At 37.9% G+C, this 24,018-nt stretch overlaps 1 protein-coding gene across 9 annotated transcripts in view; it reads right to left on the bottom strand.

Annotated features, from left to right (window-relative positions):
- Positions 1-24,018, bottom strand: part of LOC127627078 (zinc finger protein 438-like) — a 79,149-nt gene that overhangs the window by 27,866 nt on the left and 27,265 nt on the right. For 7 of the 9 annotated variants that reach the window (XM_052103304.1, XM_052103306.1, XM_052103302.1 and 4 more), the window contains one exon: positions 10,208-10,353. The exons of the other annotated variants lie outside the window; for them this stretch is intronic. The gene's annotated coding sequence lies outside the window, so the exon portion shown is untranslated. The remainder of the gene's footprint in view (positions 1-10,207; positions 10,354-24,018) is intronic. 9 annotated transcript variants of the gene reach the window in all.

Genomic DNA, 24,018 nt, shown 5'->3' with positions numbered 1-24,018 from the left:
GATTGCCTGGATCCCACAAATATGTAGATATCATGAAAACAAAATAGAGATATGAATGTTTAGGGTTAAATTATAAAATCACTATTTAGTCATTATGACGTCTACAATCAGACTTGTTGACTGTCAAGAGAGGCTGTGCATTTTCTTTTCCTTCATAAAAAAAAATTCTGTTTGTTTGGGGGGACTCTAGCTCAACCTGTGACTTTGCAACACACAAAGTGAAGAAAAAGAAAACGCTATTGAAGTAGACTGACGCAGTTAACATACAGGATGGCTATAAACACTCGCCATATAATAGTTATGTTTATATTGTATCATGTTTTTGTTGAGAAAAACAAGCATATCCATGTGCTCAGTAAACTATACTCATTTATACAGACCAGTTTAAACGATGGGATGTCCCTTACCTCAGCTAGCATAGTCTTTCTCAGATGCCATGTTTGTTGTTTACAGAAGCGTTGCGGGGTTTCCATTGCTATGGGGACGCTGCTTTCTGACGAGCTGCACATATACGAGAGTAAAGTGTACACCGCTTATCCAGTACATTTATACAGGAAACCAGCTTTCTCGCAAAAAGCCACATTCTCACAACAACCTGCTTTTCTGGTGTCCATCTGAACATATTGACAGAACCATCAGCCCAACAAATGTGAACAACTTGTGTCCACACTCAACAGCACTACCCAGTGCATTCTGTTATAACTACCTGTTTAGTTTGTGTGTTCAGGATTTAACATGCATCTCACTGTATATATATATATATATATATATATATATATATATAGCCGAATCAAAACTTTGCGAAATTCGAATAATATTTTTACTATTTTAATAATTATTGCCGAACGAATATTCGAATACCGGTACTAGTGCACATCACTAATTTATATTGGAAAACAAGCCAAAACAAAAACTTTTGCAGTATATAATGGGGCGAAGACTACCTCGTTCACCTTTCTGTTCACTTCAATCCATCTTTAACTCGCACACACACAAAAAAACTCTTATTAATAAAACTGCATATTGCCAATTTTCTTCACGATAAGAAATGCACAGTGACATATATTATGATTCAATAAGTCACAAGCCATCACGTTATAATCTAGCTGCATTAAGCGTGTGCGCTCAAGGGATGAGTGTCCCTGTGACAGAGTGTACATTAGCTGGATGCAGTTTCAATTGCTCCCCCTTAGATCGGGACATTCACGCAACTCAAAGAAGAGGTGCTAACCACACAGAGAAATACAGTTTCGGAGTTTGTAGTAATTTACATGATCTGCTTCCGTATTATTTGAATTTTAATAAAGCTATAATACATTAAATATAACTGCATTTAAGATGCAATGCCGGGGTGTTTCCTTTAAAGAACTGCAGCTCCACTTATTCCACAATGAGAGTGCTTCTGTATTTACTTATTTGGTATTTTTGTATAATTCCCTCATGCTTTGCAATCTACATCACCTGAAGCTACTTGGAAAATTTAGAGTGCATCTGGACTGTGAGCTATTTTCTTCCTCTACACAGTCAGTGCTCTTGCTCTCGGGTGTCATCATTAGAATTTAATGACAATGAAAATCTTTGTTGACAATTTCTTTATTGTCGACAACATTGACTAATCTTTTCAGCCCTACTTGTCATGTGATCCTAATATGGCAGCCCCCATTAGGAGATGCTATCCATGTAGAATAATACAGCTTTTATAAGGTTACTGATATGACTGGATTCTTTATCTCATGTGTCATTATGATTTTATAAATATGTTTCAAAATTGCAATTGATTCCTTTGAGTAAAGCTTTTATAATAAGGAAAAAATTATTGAGTGCACCTTTAATTAAAAAAATTCAAATTAGATTTTTAATCACAGATTTTAAGTGTGACTCTTTGGACCACATTGTAAGTAAATCCATAAATGCATAAATCTACAAAATAAAATAATAATACAAAAAAACTTTACACAATAGAAGTTCAAAGAGCAAGTTTAGTTCTTGATGCTAACATCTTGGCCTCAACAACCTTTCAAAAACCCTCAACTGTTAGTAGACCCGGAAGATTCAGCTAGACCGTAAACGGTTCAAGAAGCAACACTATCTATTGAGCTCATTCACCTCAATACAGATAATGTATCAGTCCTTGTTGCTCAAATAATGTGTCTGCTAGTAGGCCTTTGAGGAGTCACTGGAGATTAATTTCTTGACAAAAGGCCTTCGCTCTGTCCATTTGCTCCTCAAGTGCTAACAGCTGACAGCTTTCATTTCCTTGCTTTTGTGTGTGTGGGTGCATTTGTTTGAAAGAGAGGACCTACAGCACTACACCGCTCTATGTGAATAAAACATTCAAGCCAGCAGGTTCCCTTTAGCAAGTTCTGCCTGTTTAAGTGAGTGTAGCCAACGGAGACTTCTATTACCATCCCTGTCTGCCTCTCACCTACTCACTTGTTCTCAAACTTCCTTATCACTTTTTAAAATACAAGACAAGGCTTAGAAGGAATAGTTTACGCAAAAATGAAAATCTTTTCATTTCGTTTAAACCCCATATTACTATCTTCTTTGGAACACAAAAGATTAATTTTTTAAAAATATTCTGGGCCACTCTTGTCTATATAATAAATATGAATGAGTTCTGGGGCTGTCTAGCTACAAAATGACAAAAAAAGCACTGTGGCAGCGTGGGGTGTGGTCAAGTGCCCATCCAGAGAGAGAGAAGCGGTAAGGGCACTTATACCTGAGCGAAATTATGACTAACACCTGTCTCTAATTCCAGTGAGCACGGGGAGAAGGGATAAAACCACCCTCGCCCTCGGGGGTGGAGAGAACGAGTCCAGTATTGGCATCTGTTGATATTGTGTATTCTGCTGAGTGTTTGCCGAAGTTTATGTTTATTTTGAGTGTCATTGGACTGAGTAAAAGCACAGGAAATGTGCATATGCTGTGCACAGGCAAAGGAATTAAACGGCCTTACCTGCCTCACTGTTCCCGTCTCCTGATTTACATTTATAAGCACCATAAAAGCAGCCTTGTGTGCCATGCCAAAGTCTTCAAGACTTCTGAAGCCATCCGATAGCTTTGTGTGAGGAGCCGATCTATATTTAAGAGGCCCAGAATATTTGTGGTCTACAGAAGAAAATCATACAGGTTTGGAATGACATGAGTGAGTAAATAATGAGGTTTAGGGTGAACTATTCCTTTAGTAGGGTGCAAAAGCCCATGCCATCCTTTAGGCAGTTGATTTCAAAAATCCAAGCGCAAAAGCTTCAAAAACCTGATTAGAACATCTTGATAATCTTTTTTCACCTACAGAGACATTTACTCTTCAACCAGGAAGTTTCAGACTGGACTTGCGAACAGGGAAACCCCCTACTGACTGGCACATTACAGCCAAGAGTGATCAACCACCCACCAGAGAGTGGGACGGCGACAGATCAAACCAAAAACAGAACGTATCTGGCTCGAACTACATTGCTTTTAGCCAAAAGAGAAAAAGGAGGACAGAAGAAATAGAGGCAGAAAAATGGAAGAACAGAGGAGAATGGGAGGAGAGATCCCTTCAAATTGATCCCATAGAGACCCTCAAGTTTTTATTTAAGAACCTGGATAAAGCCCTCTAACAAATCACAGGATGTGAGGTAAGAAATAGAGAGAAAATATTTCCACTGGCTCACATGGAAAACCCCATTGCTGATAGAAAACCTCTCCAGCAAAAGAAACTAGGTTACAACTTCATCAATGTTGAAAATCATCCAAAGCTTTGAAAAGTTTTCAGGAGAATATAATGGCTTGGAGTGTCATGCAGAAACGCATAGGCCAAGTCCAGAAAATTAATATTTAAAAGGATTTTTCTTTGCAAATGCATCTGATTAGAATAAGTTCAGTGTTTATATGAACCAGAACCCACTGCCATAATACAGAGTAGAGTAAACTAGAATGAGGTATAACGACTAGGGCTTGGTGATATACACTCACTGAGCACTTTATTAGGAACACATCCGATTTATTATTAAAGCACATCCACCTCAAGGTTCGATGTGTTGTGCATTCTGAGATGCTATTCTACTCACTACAATTGTACAGAGTAGTTATCTGAGTTACCGTAGCCTTTCTGTCAGCTCAAACCAGTCTGGCCATTCTCTGTTGAACTCTCTCATCATCAAGGCGTTTCCGTCTGCAGAACTGCCGCTAACTGGATTACGGCTGCACCTAACGATAATTTTTTTAACGATTAATCTAATGATTAATTTTTCAATTAGTCGATTAATCTAATAACTAACTTGCCAATTTTTCTAAATATTTTTATTATTTCTTGATTAAAATAACAATTAATTAACCCAAAATAAATATAAAAAACTCGTCTCATTAATATTTCAATATTTTTATAAATTATCTTCTCTTAAACACAAACAAATGTAGGTCAAGAAACAGGGCATTATTCTGCAACAAAAATAGGCCTGTCTTAACTGGTAATCTCCATTTTACAGGCCAATATTAATCTTATTTTGGAGCGATTATATGTTGGACTGCTAAACTTGAGGTTGCACAACGTTTTGATATTCCTCCTGAAAGTGACTTGAATTTTACATTTGTTTCAATTATTTTGTTGTTGGTTTGCTAAATGTATATTACTTTAATTTTATTTTGGAGTAATTTTAAGTAAGAACTTGTTCAATTTGAGTAAAAGGAAAGTGCAATAATGAATTTGAATAAGTAAATAAATGAATGAATAAGTAGGTGTGCAGGTGTTCCTAATAAAGTGCTAAGTGAGTGTCAAATATTCAAATATTCACTATATAGTCACAGTGATTTTGATGGTGAGCTAGCAAAATTGTGTATATCACAATTAGTTTAACACACTTTTTATTTAGCCACCAGGATAGTTGGAAATTAGAAACAGAGGTGTTTCAATAGCATCTCAGATTTACATTTCAGTGGCAGAAACGATGGTAGAGCTGTTAAGTTCATGATGATTACTGAATGATAATTTTGTGTTTAGAATGTGCTTTAATCAAGGAATACTTCCTTGTCTCACAACTTGAACGTTTTACAACAGAGGTGTTTTAATTGTGACTCAGATTTAGACTGGCTGCAAAAATGGCGGTAGAGTTTATTTTCATGAATCAGTTCAAATTGTGAATATATTAAAATGTTTTATTAAAAATATACAGCATGTAAATGCTGCTTTGTATGACTATGTACTGTTGTTATACTGTGCATATAAATGAAAGATTAAATATTTATCTTCATTGTTTTCATTTAGTTAAAATCAGTGGGAAAAAAATATTTGAACTAGTTTTTTATTAAAATGTAATGCATTTTATTTCTTCCTTTAAGCATTTAGAATCTACTTGGCAGCAATAGGCCTTTTCACACACTGATGACCGCTTTCACCTTATTTAGCACTGTAAATCCAATGGCCAAACTGAGGGAGTGACAGTAAATTTGGCATCTTCGATACTCTGAATGCCATATTCCACCGCTCTCTTGTGGAAAGTTATAGTGGATTTTTTCTTTTGCTGTTGTAGCAAATGGGTAAGCAAAAATTATTTTTGCTTTAGTATCCCATTTCACCACTCTAGAAGTTAACCCTGCAATAGTTTATTCCACGTTCCAAAACCCAGGAATGCGAAAAACGTCTATGGCTAAAATGGAATAAATGTTTCCTCTGACTGGAGTAAACAATATATAGAAAACAAACAAACAAAAATATTACTTTTAAGCCACTTAACAACAAATACATACAATTCAGATATAGTCATATAATGAGCATCATTTAAAGGCAAAAAATTACTGATATCACCCAGCCCAAATTAAAGACCTTATTTAATTATGTTTAGGCTAAATATTAGGCTGTCCAACACCCATAATCTTGTCCAAACAAATTTTGAATTACAAACACACAGACATGTTCAGAGCATTGAGAAGCTCACGTCAGTTTTGGTATGACACAAACCCTCTGCTACACAGGATGTGCATGTTAGCAATAACACGTGCACCTGAGCGGATAAGAAAAAAAAAAAGATGTGTGAGAATATAGAGTGTGTATTTGTGTGGGAAAAATATATGCTGCTTTCCCTCATGTGCTATAACTCTCTGCTTGAGTTCCTGTAGATGGAGCACTGCCTCCTTTTGGGAAACATTCTAAAGATCCCCATGATGCTGAGGGATTTTGGTATAAATTTGTGCAGAGTATATTTGTCTGTTCAAATTCACCTAGACTTCAGAGGTAAAATCCGTCCACTCACTCTCATAAGACAGTAACTTTGAAACTACATCACCATGTTCTGCTTGTCTAGTTACAGAGCATTGGGTAGTTTCCACAGCGTGACGTGGTTCTCAGTTTGACTCTGGCCTGGCACTTAAATGGTGCATTTAAGCTTCCTTCACCACTGCTATGATGGATGTCCAACACTGAACATGAATAACTAAACAGCCTCATAAATTAGCCAGTCTCTACTAATATCATTACCCCTACCACAACCCTCTGCCAACAACACACCCACTTATTCTGGTTGAGCTTTCTTGCAGATATTTACCTTGTGCTAAAAAGAAAACGCCATCATTTTACAACGTTGTTTATTTAATATTATCACCAATTAAATCTGCTTAACCAAAGGGATAATTCACCCAAAACTATCCCTTTAAAGATTCCCCTTATTAAAATCAAACACATAAATACAGAAGTGGAAACAATGTGATGGACCATCGCCGTCAGTGAAAAGCCACAGGCGACCTCACATGGTAAGTGTAGACGTCACATGTTAAGCATAGTAAATTGATTGCCCTCAGAGCAGCCACATCATTACATCCAATTCGCAGTGCAGATTAAGGGTTGGAGAGGTGGACTATATTAAAATGGAACCCCAATACAGAATAAATTGTATTATTTGGGGCAAACAGAAAGCAAGTTATAGGCATGAAAAGAGAGACAAAGATGAAGGGAAAAATAGACGCTGATGCTCTGCCAGCTCTCTGCACATTGACCAGTGAGTCTTGAGCAACAACAGCATTTATACCTCTGTGAAGGAGAACCCAAAAGAGAAAAGGTACTTCAAGTTGTAAATGTAAATAATAACACATTCTCTGTAAAGAGGAGGGCTCAGGTGGGACTAATGCTGAGTCATGACTTCCGCTATCGTACTCGCTTCCTTGTTTTGTCACTGTGAGGTGCTTTACTGCAACTTCCTGAATGTGTTAAAAGCAGCCACATTTACTATGAAAGACATGGTGTGTAAAAGACTTGAACCTTTTCTTTTTCACAATCCTGTTAAGAGGACGTTTTTAATTCACTGAATTAACTCACTTAAAGATCTTTTACGCATTATTTAATTTATGTCTAGAAAAGAAGGCTTGCCTAATTTAGGAAAACAATATGGGCTAAAGGAGCAGTGTGTTTTTTTGACCAATGGAAGATGGGGGAGTTTTTGAAAATCCTGTTTAAATACAGTCATTATTTTAGCAATTCCACATGACTCCAGTGGTGCAGAAATTATACACTTCATCTTGAATATAGACAAGACTTGACCCTGCAGCTCATGACCCTGCAGATCATATACTTTCTGAATCGGTTAAATTACCTAAATTGTCCTTTTAAAAACACAATGTCTAGATGCAAATAAGTCATCAAGAAGGAAACATCCGGTCACCTAGTGTAAACTCTGTTCTCTTAAGTAAAGGAGTTAGACCCAAACTACTCTATAGGAGGCACGCCCTCACGTGAATACTCTTGAAAGCTTATTAAACAGCCTTTAGGCAGCAGGAATTGGCTGCTGGATTGTATTCGGGAGGGCAGGGCTCCTGAAGCCAGCAGCTCAATTCCACTTCAGAATTATTCAGCTCTCATAGACGAGCAGGCATTGCAGGGCCTCTTTCTCTGCGTCTCACTCTTTTTCTTTAGGGAACCGAGGTTACACTAGGTAACTGGACATTCTCTTTCAATCAAGTAGCTTCAACACTGACACTCTATGGGAATTTTTTTTAAACATGGCCATTTTTTAGGTAGACTTTAGGTATAAAAGCAACGTTTGGGTGTAAAATTTCTTGAGCCGTCAGCACTGAACTCAGTACATGACAGATGCACTGACAGTGCATAAAGCAATAAATCTTTGAGGACCATTAGACCTTGGGAAAACGTGCTTTGCTGATGCTATCGGGAGAAAGAGAGCAGTCTTGTTAGAAAAGATCTAAAACAAAATCCACTTTATACAGTAGCTCACACAAAGAATTTAAAGCAACAGTCAAGTCCCATGATGGAAACACTGATTTAGGAGTCGTGCGAAGACAATGAACACCTTTTAAAAACCAACACGTAAGTGGATGCACCCCATCTGATACCCCATCCTACATGACAGTCTGATACAACAGACAAATATACCTTCAATGTGGAATATGTTTTGCCTTGCTCAAACAGTGCTTGCAAAATTTTTAAGATGTCCATTTCAAGATGTATTATGAAATAATATTATGTTGGTTATACCATGAATTAAACACATTCAACTTAATGTCATTTAAGGATCTAGTGTATAAATCTCTAGCGCTTTCAATGGTTTCAATAACATTTTGAGTAGGGCTGGGATAAAGATTATTTTTTAAACGATTAATCTAGCGATTTATTTTTTCGATGCATCGATTAATCTAACGATTCATTTTTTCAGTCCGATTCGATTAATCGACTTGTGACGACACCGGTAATACCGTTTTCATCGGGGGTGGGGGTGTATAAAATGTTTAAAAAAAACATTTGCCGGGAGTTTGATTGACTGGCGATCTGATCAATCAATCATAATACGCCATTTTTGTCCGACAAAGTAGTCAGGAGAGACTTAACGTCGGTGGATTTGAATTTGAATAATGGATTGTAGGCTACTGTACTGACATCTTTCTGCGGTTAAAACAACAGTCCTTCTGATGTAAGCTACATTCATGTTTAGCCTATTTGATGCTATAAATTAACCAAGGAAAAGATGATCGGTTCACGAGCAGCTTTAACTGAGGCAATCTGTCACGACACATTAAAGAGCCACAAAACAGTAGGCCTATTCATGGTTCAATTTTCTTTGAATGACCAAATTTGAAAGTTGAGACTTTAATAAATGTTACCTGCTCGGTCCTGTCTGTCAGCGCGTTGTCAGTGTCCTCTATGTATTTTTCACGACATTCATAGCTATAAGCGCATTATTAATAGCTATAAGCGAAAACTTTAGGTGTCGACAACGTATTATAGCCTACTCCAACATCGAGTGCAAAGTGGGGAGTTGAAAAAAAACTTACAGTGCTCTGTCATCTGCAGCTGCAACCGGGTGGCGCCTCTTCAGATGCTGGTGCATTGCCGTGGTGCCAGATTGGAAGGCCATCTCCATTTTGCAAAGACGATATATCACGGAATTGTTTCCTTTTAAATTAAAGAATTCCCATACTTTAGAGGAACGAGTGCATGCCGCCTTGCACTTCTGATAGTCTGAGGAGCCACTCGTGTTGCTACTACGCTCCCGGCGCCGCCATCTTTGTTTTGGGTCCGACGAATCGACGCGCATATTTTGCGTTGACGTATTTTTTGCATCGACGTCATCGTTGTCCCAGCCCTAATTTTGAGGTTAGCAAACTTCACACAGTTTATTCTATTCAGGCGAAAGGCCCATAGATTCCAAAAGACTGGGTCCAGGTGAAATATCTGCCCCCTTTTCTTTAGACAAGAGGTCGCTGTGCGTCAGAAGGTGCCAGGTTTACCCCTGAATATTTCCGCCAGCCAAGGCCGATTATGCCACCACAGGGCCACCGATATAATCATTAATCCCCGTTCACGCACTCTTGCTAACGTGTAAGGGATGAGGTGTAAAAGAGGGAATGCATATGCCACTGATGAGTCAGCGCATCTATTCCCAAAGGCTCACTTTTAGCACAATGTGAAAAGATCTACGGCAGCCCTGGCAAACCATGCGTAAATCATCACTATCACCTGAATAGACATCCGACTGTAAATTATTGGTTGGAAAGTGAGGACAACAGATCTGACACCAGATTCAGATGGGAACATGCATGAGCTCAGGTGATTGTCAGCAAATATTAGAATTACATGGGCCATTTGATGAAGGCGCTTGGAGCGAGTTAACCATGGCGATTTATGTAATACACTACCGAAGTATTGTCTGTGCTCACTAAAACCTGAAATCCAAGAATGAATGTTAGGAAGAACTTTAGTGCAAGGAAAATTGGGACTAACCAAAGAGTTGACCATCTTCCACTCACTGTTGGTACCTTCAGTATAGCTCCCCAATCCAGGATAAATACGTCTGTCATGATGAACTTGCAAGTAGTAATCAAGCCCATCGCCACACCCCTGGCTAACAAGGCTGGATCCCTTCACACCTAAAGTGCACGGAGGAATACACAAGAGATTATACACCCCAATGAAATGGAGGCAATTATAGACACCATCAGTCAGAGCAGACGCAGGCACAAATAAAAGAGCACTTTTGCTTTGGGAAAAAAGCATTAGTGGCATGTGAAATGCTCTCCCTTTCCGTCCGTCACAATCGCTTTGAACTTGACTGAGTTCAGATTGAGCCCCAGAAAATCTATACTCGAGTTAAGGCACTTTTCTAAGACAATTGATTATAAACCCCTAGAGAATGCTGATGGAAGACTAAACTTTGTGTGTCTTCTCACCTGTTGTTCTGACATATCAGGTAATCGTCTATATATGCCATAATTATTAGCCCATTCTCGATTAAAGCAGCAATCGCGGCTTTGGGAATTTTTGTTAACACTGAGCTGAAATTACTGCAAACTGTGACAAATAGATCACTGGCTGTGAATGAGTCTTTGTTGTCCTCCTCAGAGGGCTAGTTCTGCTAGGCATTAGGAGGATTGAGCTGTGGGGACAGGAAGCTTCAAACCCCAATCCAGAATATTAGCCTGAATAAGAGAGGAAGAGGTTCGAGTTTTTTTGCAAACTGCAGTGTCATAAAGACAGCAGCCGAAGCAGCAGAGGGCGAAAATCTCACTCACAATCAGCTACTCTGCTCGACGGCTTTATTTAGCCGTGGGAGTTAGGAGGATATCCGGTGGGTGGCGGCCACTTCCTATGTGAGACCGCAGGTTAAGCTTTGGTCACAGGCCTGTGTAGCAGTGCTCGGATGCAGGTAGCATACACCATATCTTGTTACTTGAGAAGCAGAGTGCTTTCTACTGATTGCGCAAAGAGAACGTTCAGTTCTAATGCATTTAATACTGCCATTTTGAGAGATTATAATGTGTCTATGCAAATTAGATAGTAATCTATGGTAGAGACTAGGTTAAAAAAGGATTACCTTTTACAAAAAGTGATGATTTCACCAAACATTATTTAAAATTTGGTTGCTCTCTTCTATGGTTATGCCAGTGTATTAGAGTAGTTGATGCATAAAATGTCCATTGACTTTTTTTTAAATCAACATCATGTTTTAAGGTTAAAATTTACAGTATATGACTGTATCATGGGACAGTGCATATCTAATGTCCTGTGACTGGCCACAATTTCTTTAACATTTTTTTTTAGCATTTTCCATAATTTTAAAATAGAAATACACCACCCTCAAACCATGCTTGGCTGCATTTCCCAAAAGCATTGCAAGCCCAATAGATCGTAGAAACTATTAGCGGCAATGATCTCTATGATCAACTTAAGCTTGTAATGGTTTTGGGAAACACAACCCAGGTTAGTCTAGCTGATGGACCAGCGTAGCCATTCTGCAGAAGGTAGTGCGCATCTGTTCATTACATATAAAAGAGCTGTTGGCTCACAGAGAATCCAGTCTGGGTCGTGTTTCCGATTCCGTTCCTCCTCTCTCTCCCAATCCCAAAAATAAAATAATAAAGAAAGAATTTGCTAAATGTGGTTTAAAATGGTTTTAAATCAATTAAAGCATGTCAGAAAACATCCCAAAGGTATTTAATGTCAACTGCCAATTAACTAAAGTTCAAATCTTACAATGTTACATTAGAAAAACAAACAATAAAATTCCTATGCTGTCAGAGTTAACTCACACCTGTGTAGGCAAGACAACTGAAAACATAGTGAAGCTATGGGTTAATTTCTGTGTGGATCTGCTTGATCAGTCTGTTTGCTCTGGTATTTGGCTCAGGCGCAGCAGGGTCTCGACTCCCATCGCTGTTTAAGAGCTTTCAGGGGCTGGGAATGATTACTGCTCACAGGGCAATTAGTCAGTACACCACGGGACTATATTTAGACCGCCTCAGCAGGTCCATCACTGGGTCAGGTCCAAATAACATTGTTCTGTTTGTTCCGCTCTGTCCAGGGTTTCCATTTAGATAGACTAGTGTTTTTTTTTGTTCAAAGCAGGGATGATCGCACATCCAAAGCTCGCTCTCTCTCTCACTCTCTTTCTACATCTGTCAGGTGTTCTGAGAGATAGTTGGAAAAGAGACTTTGGGAAAAGATAGTGAACTGGACAAAGAGGAGAGATGAAAATATGGATTTCAAAACACATGCCAGTTGCCTCTAACAATGACCATATAGAGTTTCTTTTATTGGAAGTGTGCAGTTTAAAACATGCTGATGAGTCTATTTTCTGCTCCTACAGGTATTTTAAGAGGTGTGCAGTAAAAAGAGGGAGACAGTATTATGAAATTGCTTAAAAGTGTTAGTTCACCCCAAAAATGTAAATTATATTGTCAATGACTTGCCCTTATGTTGTTCTAAACATGTATGACTTTCTATTTTTCATGAAACACTAAATGAGATGTTGTTTTAGAAGTCTCAGAAATACATTTATGTATTTAATACATTTATGTATTTCTCAGAACATGAGGGCCACTGAAGACTGAGGGCATTCAAATCAAAACCTCAACAGGATGTATCGAGTGTCATGTGACTGTTTATGCTTTATCAATCAGACTGATCACAGGCCACGTCTCCTGTGTCAAAGCCTTGCATGTGTTGTCATGGTAACAGAGCCCATGCATTGAATGACAGTTCCAAAATCCAATGAGTGGCCTTCAAATTCCTCTTCCTCCCAAGGACATTTATAAGGTGAAGTGCTGGGCCATAAGCCCCTCTAAATGCCTTATCAACTCTAAATGCCTCAAGTTAGTCTGACTCTAAATTAGTGCTTGAAACATTTGATAAAACTTAACATGGCTCAGATGAGCAGTAAAATTAGTTTCAACAATCACAACAGCTTGGCCTTACTCTGTGCTAAACAACTGGTATAGATTCTCAAATTACTGTTTTCCCATGTTCAAAAAAGAACCCACATTTCACCACCACCGTTGACAGGAGGCAAAACAGGGAGAGATTTTTATCCTTAGCAACAGGAGGTTCGCCCACTCTCTCACCTGGGATCTCTCTTGGCCAGTGTAAGGAAGCTAGGAGGTTATGGGAGCCTGGGAATGTTTAGTATGAAGAAAGTGATCTGAAAGGAGCTGGAGCTGGGGGAATTGGAAAGGAAACATGGAAAGTAACCCTTCCCTGCCTTAATAGGATGAGAGAGAGAAAACTGCAAAGAAAAATAAGGCATTAAGGATTTGACCTGTCAGTATATGTATGGGCAGCAGCCAGGAAATAATTCATGCCAATTTTATGAAGAGTATGGAAACCTAAAGGTTGATGCAAAATAGTACTCCATGGTGATATCAATTGTGATTTGGTCCAAGACTTATTTTCATTTCTTATTAGTGCATAATGTAGTCCACACCTATACTCTTTTTTTTTTTTTTTTTCTCTCTCCTGTTTCCTCCCCAAATTGGAATTCCCAATGCGCTCTAGGTCTTCGTGGTGGTGTAGTGACATGCCTCAATCCGGGTGGCGGAAGATGAATCTCAGTGTCCTCCACGTCTGAGACGTTAATCCACGCATCTTATCATGTGGCTTGTTGAGCACGTTACAGCGGAGACATGGTGCATGTGGAGGCTTCACTCAATTCTCTGCGGCATCCACACACAACTCAATACGTACCCCACCGAGAGAGAGAACCACATAATAGGGACCACGAGGAGGTTAGCCCATGTGACTCTACCCTCCCTAGCAACCGGGCCAATTTGATTGCTAAGGAGACCTGGCTGGAAACACTCAGCACGCCCTGGATTCGAACTCGCGACTCCAGGGCTGGTGGTCAGCGGCTTTACATGCTGAGCTATCCAGGCCCCCCACTCCTACACTCCAAAAGGTACCAAAAAGAAGGTTTTGCAATCTTTGCTCAGAGTCAAAGTTCTACAGGGCCACGGAGCGCAAATTCCATTAAAGTTTTCCATTAAATTCTACCCAAATCATTAGAAAAGGTCAAAGATTACTTATTCAAGCAATCACTATATGATATATTGTGTACATGTATTTCTCATATAGCCTACACACTGTATTTTAAGTTACAAGTATGTTGTTTTGTGGTTTGGCAGCTTGAATGAAATCTTTTCAATACTACATACAGAGTATGTGAGTGGAGTGGAGCAGCAACAATTTCCCCTCTGCGCTCAAAGCATTCTTTAATCACTCCGCTCCAGCTCCACTCCTGGTTGTCCATTTCCCGCTCCTCGCTCGCTCCGTGTTAGCTCCATGGCAAAATTAGTGCCTAACTACTTCTCAAATGTAAAGTTATTTCAGTATGTTTTTAACATCACAACCTTCCATGCAGAAGGTGTATTAAATGAAAAATAAATACATAATACTAAAAGAAAAGCTTAGAGAGAAAAGATTAGAACACTAACATTAGCCCAAGACTAAATTAAATAATTTGTATAGCTTTTGAAACATATCACAGGTTTGAGCAATGCAATAAATTGCAAGATGCAAAACAAAGTTTTTTTTTAATTAAAAATATAAATTTATTAAAAAACAAAAACAATTTATAAATAACCAAAACAAAACATTAATTTGATTTTAATTTCATTACCAAAAAAATGCAATAAATAAATAAACATTATTAGGCCTATGTATTATTGCCTAATTGTTGCCTATTATTGCACTTCTTTTAATTAACCTTGCAATATAATTCTTTGAATGGAAAAAAATAAATAATACTTTCTCAGAATGTTCTACACTTTAAAAAAAAAAATCTAAACTAGATAAGACTGTCAAAACAATACATGTTCACTTTTAGAAATACTCTCGTTTTAATTTTTTACGATTTTAAAGCTTCCTCTATTCACATTTGTTGAGCTTCTTCATCTGCAAATGTATAATGCATAAATTAGCCTACGGCACTATGCATTATACATTTGAACTACGCAATATTAACATGTTTATTAGTTTAGTTGGCGTTTTACGTCGTTAATAGTTCAATTCTATTTAATGTGGGACATAATAGCCTACAGTTAAGATTGCGATGCATTAGATTAGAATGTTGATATGATTATTCAAAATATTTAATAGGGGATATCTGTATTATTGACCTTTTTCTCTCCACATGTGAACAGATTATCATTGCATTTTTTGGACACGTCTTATAGCATTTCACAACAAATATTTGATCATGGCAATGACCTCCCCACTCGTGGTCTCCTTCTCCTTCGCCATTCCATCATTAATTTTCATATTATGCCAGTTGACATAAGAATAAAAAGACGAGACACAAGCATGTAGTTAAGTCAAGCTTTACATCAAGCTTAACACAATAATAGGGAGTGTGAAAACAAAGCGAAAGTAACATTTGCGCTAGAGGTCAAACATTACAAAGTGCTGCTAGATTTTAACATTCTTTCTAGTTATATCAGAAATTCCACCTTTCCTTCATGCCAATAGTCTTTAACACTGCTTAACACGTGGTGAATTATTGCATTAAGGTCCATTAACAGGTGTTTTGCCCATGATGAAGCATTAGTGGAGCGCGCTCTTGGAGCGAGAGAAAACAATGATGCTCAGATTTTTTAAAAACCCACTCCTCGCTCCAGGCAAAATCATGCAGCTCCACCCCTCGCTTCGCTCCCTCTCCACTCCACTCCACTCCACTCCACTCACATACTCTGATACAGAGAAATTGCATAATAATTGTTGCCATTTCTAATTGTTCAGTTTGCACATTTACACTAGTTTCATACACTAACCTGCAAACTCAATGTCACTGTTCATTCTTGAAGTACAAAACCTTTGTAACTTTGGTCTGCCATCTGCTGCGCCATCCTAAATGTGTGTGTGTGTGTGTGTGTGTGATACCTCGACCGGCTTCAGTAAATGTTATATCACACACTTGCGGTCTCCCAACTCTATTATTAAGATTGTTAAACAGATGCCAACTGAGTGAATTGGAAAGCACGCAAATTAAGTTTCTAATTTAAATGTCGGCTCATTTTAATATAGCGATGCCTCAAAAATACATAGACAAAATAACATGCCGATAAATAATCTATATATTAATATTTTATGACATCCATAGTTTTCAAGGAACCATATATATTAATAAAGAATCTTTATTTTTAAGAGTGTAACAGAACACCAAAATGGTTGACATTTACACTAGGTGTGATGTAACATTCGAGTGTTTGTCCACACTCAAAGCAAAAATGCTGTATGACATGGAACAACGGCAGTTAGTGAAAATACATTCACTGAGAATTTAATTAGGAACACTATGGGCCTAATAAAGTGCCCAATATGGTCTTCTGCTGTTGTAGCCCATCAAACCTCAAGTTTTGACATGTTGTGCATTCTGAGATGCTATTCTGCTCACTACAATTGTACAGAGTTGTTATCTGAGTTACCGTTACGTTTCTATCAACTGGAAACAGTGTGGCCATTCTCGATTGACCTCTCTCATAAACAAGGTGTTTCTGTCTGCAGAACTGCCGCTAACTGGATGTTTTTTTTTTTGGCACCATTCTGAGTAAACTTTAGAGACTGTTGTGCGTGAAGATCAGCAGTTACAGAAATACTCAAGCCCGTCTGGCACCAACAATCATGCCACAATTTAGATACATTTTTTTCCCCATTCTGATTGTTGATGTGAACATTAACTGATGCTCCTGACCTGTATCTGCATGATTGTATGGACTGCACTGCAGCCACACGATTGGCTGATTAGATAATAACAAGGTGTACAGGTGTTCCTAATAAAGTGCTCAGTGAGAGTATACTGTATCTGATATTTATTATACATCTACTGGATATGAAGGGGGATTTTGGACTAATGGAATTTCACTGTGGGCTATCCAATACAATGCAGCAGAAAAAGAAGCAACGCAAACTTCTCTTGTCGCAGTCAAGTCCCATTATGACAAAAACTCAGATCAACACATTCAACTTTTATTGAGACTACACTCTAATAGGTAAATGAAAGGATAATTAAATTAGCAAAACAAAGGGACAGTGGATGAGTACAACTTAGGTCACATTCACACCAAAACGTTTTTAGATAGAAAATGCAATGATTTTGTTGCATTTACATCTCTTTTCTTGGAACTCTGTTTTTCTTCACCGAAAACAGAGCTTTCGAAAACACTTTCTAGTATCGGATACTACAGAAAAATTATGACATTAGGAAACTTTTTAAACTTTAGGAGTTTTAAACTGAAAATGTACTTGTGTGGACGTGGCCTAAAATGTAAGTTCTGTGAAAATTTGCTATTCATTTTTACAGATTCTGCATTCACAGATTCCAAGTGGGCTTGCCATCAGTAATCAAAACTATATTTATCAGCAACTTTATTTTGAATGTTATAGTGGCCAAAGAGGTTCAGAGCACTGTTTCTGAAACAGTTATTTAGAAGGCAGTGAGCTAGAGAGAGAAAACAGTTAAGGGGGAGTTAAGCACTGCAGTGCTTTATATCGATTTTTATAAATATTTCAAATCAATTTATGTCTGCACTGTCCACTTTCCAGACAGAGGACATTACTGCATGATATTGAACATGACAAATATTACCTAGGACAGCTCAGGTTTATAAAACAGGCAATGAGCAGATTGCTGCACATACACTGTCACATGATCACTTCCTATAAGAGGAAGGATATGGTAATGAGGAACAAGGCATCAAGGCTTAAAGATTTTTAAGATTTTGCATAGAAAACAAGAACTAGGCTTACTGAATGCTAGGACAGAGTAAAGTAACAGATTATCTGATTAATTGTGATCTTCATTTGAAAAATCAGAAATTGATTCTTAAAATCCATCATTTAGTCTATATCTGTTCAGGATGTGTAACAATATTCGCTAAATATTATAATTATCCAGGAGGACATCAACATAATATGCATAATCAACATTATATTTATATATTATATATGAAGATATTATATATATCTTTATATTTTTGCATATTAAAAAAATATTAAAAAAGTGAGTGCATTCACAATGCATTTTATACATGTAATATTTGTAACAGACCTGTTGAAACTGTAACTGAAATATCCACAAGTGAATCAATATCAAATCAAATCAAATAAACATTGGAATTGAATCAAGCTTTGAATCTGGAAATCAGTGTCATTACTAGGGATGGGCATTTTAATCATTTTGTCTACTCGAGTACTCGTCGAGTACTCGATAGTATACATATACTGTATATGTCATACGTTTTTGGCTGCTGCATTGTGACTTATTGTTCCAATGTCTTTCATTAACATAGGCTGTTATAATGTAGTCTGATACAAGTACAAATGAGGGAGGGCATAATCAAAATATAATGCATAATATTTTGTCATTATGTGAAAACTCGCTGGTCAATTAAATGAAACAAAGTTTGTCAGTCTGACCAGGTGATAAAATAGCAGACATGCTAGATGGACGGCATATCAAATATTTTTTGTTATCCATAAGTAAGCTGGGGCAAAATGAAGAAACAGTCTTCCCTGCTTTACACTGCTCTGTGTATGGGAAACCGATTCAAGCATACCCTTTGGGTGAAATAATTTATTGAAATAAAATTTGGATGACTTTAAATATGTATAACAAACACATCATGAGCGGGGCTTACAGAGAGTACATTGGGGATTATATGTAACGTGACGTTGGCAAACCACTCAGCAGTTGTCCCAGCTGACTGAAAAAAACAGGAGGCCTTGACGATTCATATGGTTTTAGGTCACTCAATATTCGAATGTACCCAGTTTAAATTTGATTACATTATTCTGCTATGCCTGGACAAAATAATAGAGATGGTTTGCAGTCATTGGCTCCCCTGTCAAAATTTTGAGAGCTCCAGGAATGGAGTGTGGTTCATTTAATGGGTTTCTTTAAAAACTGACTCTTCTGGGCAGGGTTTTTAGTGCATTTCAATGGCCCAAGCGTTTCTCAGGGAAACTCTTACACGCACTCTTTTCTATGTCCAAGAATGAGTGAGGTATTCTGAACATTTCCGTTTTATAGTGTTCCAGTGTGTAGGCCAAGTTGTGGATACAATATCTCCATAGTCGGAGCTAAGATATAAGCTATCATCTTAGAACACCTGACCTATATCACCATCTATTACGCATGTCTAAAGCAGTTGTCTGGAGTAGCACAGTCGATGTGGCTTCGACTAATTAATTATTTGCTCAGCTAAATCTATCTCTTCCTTTTTAGGCAAGCTTCTCTTTTACTTTTAATCAAGTTTGAGTAAGAGATTTGAACAAACCCCTAAACTTAAAGTTGCAGTGTGTAATTTCTGTGGCAGTGGTGCCACCGAATGGCATTGCAAAAATAATATTTGTTTTCAAACAGATTTTCAAAAACAGAGAATTTTTATAGTGCCACAGAGAAACTGTGTTTAGAGTATATTGTGGAGCGGAGGGGGGCGGGGCCGGTCGGAATATCGCGCGCCCGGTCCCCAATCAGCCTGATGAGGCGCGCGAGGGATAAAGGCGGCCGGTGACGATGGTTCGAGAGAGAGAATTACGGACATGTCCGTCATGTGTGTTTGTTTATGTGTTTTTGAGTTTAAGTTTCTCATTAAAATATAATTTATGTTGACAAGCCGGTTCTCGCCTCCTCCTTGCCCATCCTTCAACTGTGTTACATATATCAAAAAGTTTAATAAAAAATAAAAATACAAATGGATTACTTACAGTTGACTGCATAATAAGCTGGGATAGGAGAAAGTATTTATTTGTGCTACAGACAGGAATGATACTTCAAATCAGTTAAAATTTTCACTTGGCACCACACAGACCTTAGTAAGTGATTAATAACCACTTCAGTAACTGCTTACAACACCCTAACAACACTCCTGCAGACAAACTCCACTCATTTAATTCAGAGAGTGAAAAAATCTAGTTTTGTTGGCTCGACAAAGCTAGAATACTATTATTCTATAGACTAGTGTAAGGATTAGGTTACGTTTTATCAAAATTGTTATAGAGACTTATGATTGTCTTTGACCACTTCCATTGTAAGTGCCTCACTGTAACCTCGATTTTTGATTTTGAAAGAAAATGAAGGATGAGTCTAAATGTTTTGTGATAATTAACATTATGCCACAAATGCTGTCGTAGAGGGTCGTAGCATAAATATACATTGCTAAAAATTATCTTCTTTTTTTTTTTGGTTAATAAGGTGAAAAACTGGGCCAGCTGAAAACATCCTTATTTATGAGCAATGACACATACTAACTTTCAGCTAGTGCATTTTTCATCAAGCTTTCTTCGGTCTCTGTTCTTTCTATTTGTTAAACACGCATACGCTGACACAGGCAGGCAGGCAGGCAGCAGTGCGTGGTGGTCTGTAGGGTTAATGTTGGCCGGCTGTGAAGCAGTATTCACAAGGTTTTAGAGGAGAGATACGGCGGTTCGACATGTACCTGTCACTACTAAATGATTGCTCATTTCCTGTAGCAGGAGGAGGGGCAGGGTGAGAGGAGTAATAGCACACAGCTGCCCGAGATGGACACTACCTTTTCTCTCCTCCCTCTCGTTCTCCTGCTATCGGATGTCTTTCCTCATCCTTTGGCCTCTTCTGTCCTCCTCTCCTCCTCTTTCATTTCATTGCCAATCTGTTTTTAATGTTATATGCAAGTATTATCTTTGGAATGGCTGAGGTGGACACACACCCATGCTGTCTCAATGTTCATGTTCTCCACCTAGCTTCTCCTGGCCTCATTTACGTGTCTGTTTTTGTGTGTAAACACATGCTTGTGTCAAAGTGTGTGTATGTTAGGGGGTGGATTGGTTTAAGGAGAGGTCAGTAACAAATTCCAGCCTGGTTCCAAACTAAGTCACATGACCCAGAATGGAAAGTTTAGCAATGTCCAGCTGTAGTCAACATTACACAGCAAGGAAAGGGAAACAAGCACAATCAAACAAGACTGGTAAAGTTTGTCAAGTCAAACTTTGATGTTGGCTTGACCAGACTTTTTTTTTCATTATTTTAAAAGTTAGATTTTTTTAAGGTTATACAGGCCTTACTTTCAGACACATACAAAAAGGTCAGGCAGTATATTACTGACTGGTTGCTAGAGTGTTCTGGCCTTTTACTAGGTGATGCATGGCAGTTCTGTTTGGTTGCTAGGTGTTGCTAGGTTATTCCAGCTGCTTGGTAGGGTGTTCTGATTAGTTGCTATGCATTACTATGGTGTTCTAGCTAGTTGTTAGTGTATTGATGGATTGACAGAATGTTCAAACAAGCTCTATGTAAGTCTATGGGATTTTTATAATTTTATATGGTCCCAAAAATAAGTTTGAAAGGACACAGCAAACGGAGTCAAAACTGTGTGAAGGTCTGTGCCAACTTTGGTAATTGTAGCTTGAAAGCTCTAGGTCATTTGGATCTTCATTGGATTTCAGAACAACCCTAAAATAAGTCAGCTAGATAACTTTACAGTGGCAACATATTTACAGCACATAGAATTAGCAACAAAAATGTTTGATACAATAGAAAACCAAATGTTAAAGCTTGCAAAGCGTAAAACACATGTACAGTATATGATCAACAAACGTAAGACACAGTGACTAGTGTTGTCAAAAATAGCGGTACTCCGGTACCAAGTCGGTACTCAAACGAAAACATTTTTACGATACCAGAATTTCTGAAGGTACCGGGTCTACCCGGTACCCATGCAGAGTCGGGAACTTTCGAAAGCTCACAACAAGCAATAGATGGTGACAAGCAAAGCTGCTGCGGAGTCTCAACTTAATCTTGTCGAAAAGAAAAGTGGAAAAAGCCTGGTTTGGAAATTCTTTGGATTTGAGGCTGATGAAAATGGAAACATCATAGAACAGCAAAAACCTATTTGTAAACGGTGCTCACAATTTTCTGACAAAAGGAGGAAACACATCAAACTTAATAAAGCACCTAAAAGACAGAAACCCAGATTAATTTAAGCAAATAAAGCAGGGGAGTTTAAAAGCATATTATCATTTGCATTAGGGCTGAAACGATTAGTCCACATTATCGACAACGTCGAAAATAAAAAATTTACGAGAAAATTTTTCGTTGTCTAATAGTCGTTTGATCTCATTTAACGTAACATGTAATCACATTAAACTGTAATGATGAAGTATGAGAGCAGCACTGCATTTCACGCCTGACTGAGGAAGTATTACACAGATCAGTCCAGATGCACTCTAAACTTTCACAGCTTCATCTTATGTAGATCCCAAAGTATTAGGGAATTATAAATAAAAAAAAAGTAAATTCAGAAGCACTCTCGTTGTGGAATAAGCAGAGCCGGAGCTCTTTAAAGGAAACATCCCAGCGTTACAAATGCAGTTATATTTAATGTGTTATAGCTTTATTAAAGTTCAAATAATACAGAAGCAGATCATGTTAATAACTTTAAACTCAGAAACTGGCATTTCTCTGTGTGGTCGGTGCCTCTTCTATAAGTTGTGTGAATGTCCCGATCTAAGGGGGAGAGATTGAAACTGCACCCGGCTGAGAGAGACTCATCCTCGGGGACGCTCATCCCTCGAGCCCGCACACTTAATGCAGCTAGATTAGAACGCGATGGCTCGTGACTTATTTAATCATAATATATGTCACTGTGCATTTCTTATCGTGAAAAAAATGGCAATATGCAGCTTTATTAATACGAGAGCACTTTGCACATTAGTTTAGAAATTGATTTTTATTCATTCTATTGCAAATCTTATATAAGTGTTCAAAAATACTTTAAGCATACATTGTACAGTTGTTGTTATAATTCAAAAATAATATATTTAACTTAGTGTTGCTCAATGGTATATTTTTTTCTTAGTTCTGCTGCTAATGTTTTGTTAACTTTGTAAATAAAAGAGTGTTGTTCAGTAACCTGTTTTTGCGTTTTGCTTTGGTACCGAAAATGGTATCGAGTACCGTGAAATTTCACTGGTATTGGTACTGACTACTGAAATTTTGGTACTGTGACAACATTAACAGTGACTACTAGTTCTTTCAACTGGCCTCTCGTACACTGGCCCCGGTCCATCAGGATGTCCTAAATGTTGTGCCCTGTAGCTTTTCTGTGTTTTTGAGAGGGCTATTACATCCAAACTTCTAGTCAACTACGGCAGGTCTGGAATGAATGACTTCACGCAGAAATAGCGACCAAGCCAGGCTTTACCGAAAACAGCTTAAAAGCTTACAACCATATCAGTGTTTCCAACAGCCCACTGACATGATAAACTCCATGCTTGTCACTTACAGGAGAACATCCAATGAGAAAAGACTGCAAAAAAAAAAAAGAAAACCCACACAAACAAGTTTTAATAATGTAGCTGGCAGAGAGCATTTAAACAGAAAGGCAGCGTGCCGCTTATTCATGCATGCATCTGATTCAGAGTGACATAAATGTCCTCATTACAACAACCAGGTTGCCTCGAAACAGCCTGTGCAGACTGAGCGAGCATCCATAAGAAATGGGAACGATGTGTTCATTGCTGGAAGAATTCTTCTGCATTTATTCAACTGGCACAGTTTTGCAAAGAATACCTTTTTATTTGATCAATTATAGTTCAATTTCTGTTCACATGGTACACATACCAAAGCCCTCATAAACAAGAGCCAGTGCTCACACACCTTTTGACCAATTAATTTGCTTATTTTTAAAGCTAATTTTTAAAACTGTCCTTGTAAAAAGCATTTTATAGCTAATTAAAGAATATAGATCTACTGAGATCTACAAACATGTATAATCACTATAGACATTTCCATG

This window comes from Xyrauchen texanus, chromosome 33 (genome assembly GCF_025860055.1).
Source record: "Xyrauchen texanus isolate HMW12.3.18 chromosome 33, RBS_HiC_50CHRs, whole genome shotgun sequence".
In the NCBI taxonomy this organism is placed as follows: Eukaryota; Metazoa; Chordata; class Actinopteri; order Cypriniformes; family Catostomidae; genus Xyrauchen; species Xyrauchen texanus.
Note: the sequence above shows the minus strand (reverse complement) of the source record. Positions and strands in the feature narration are given on the sequence as shown.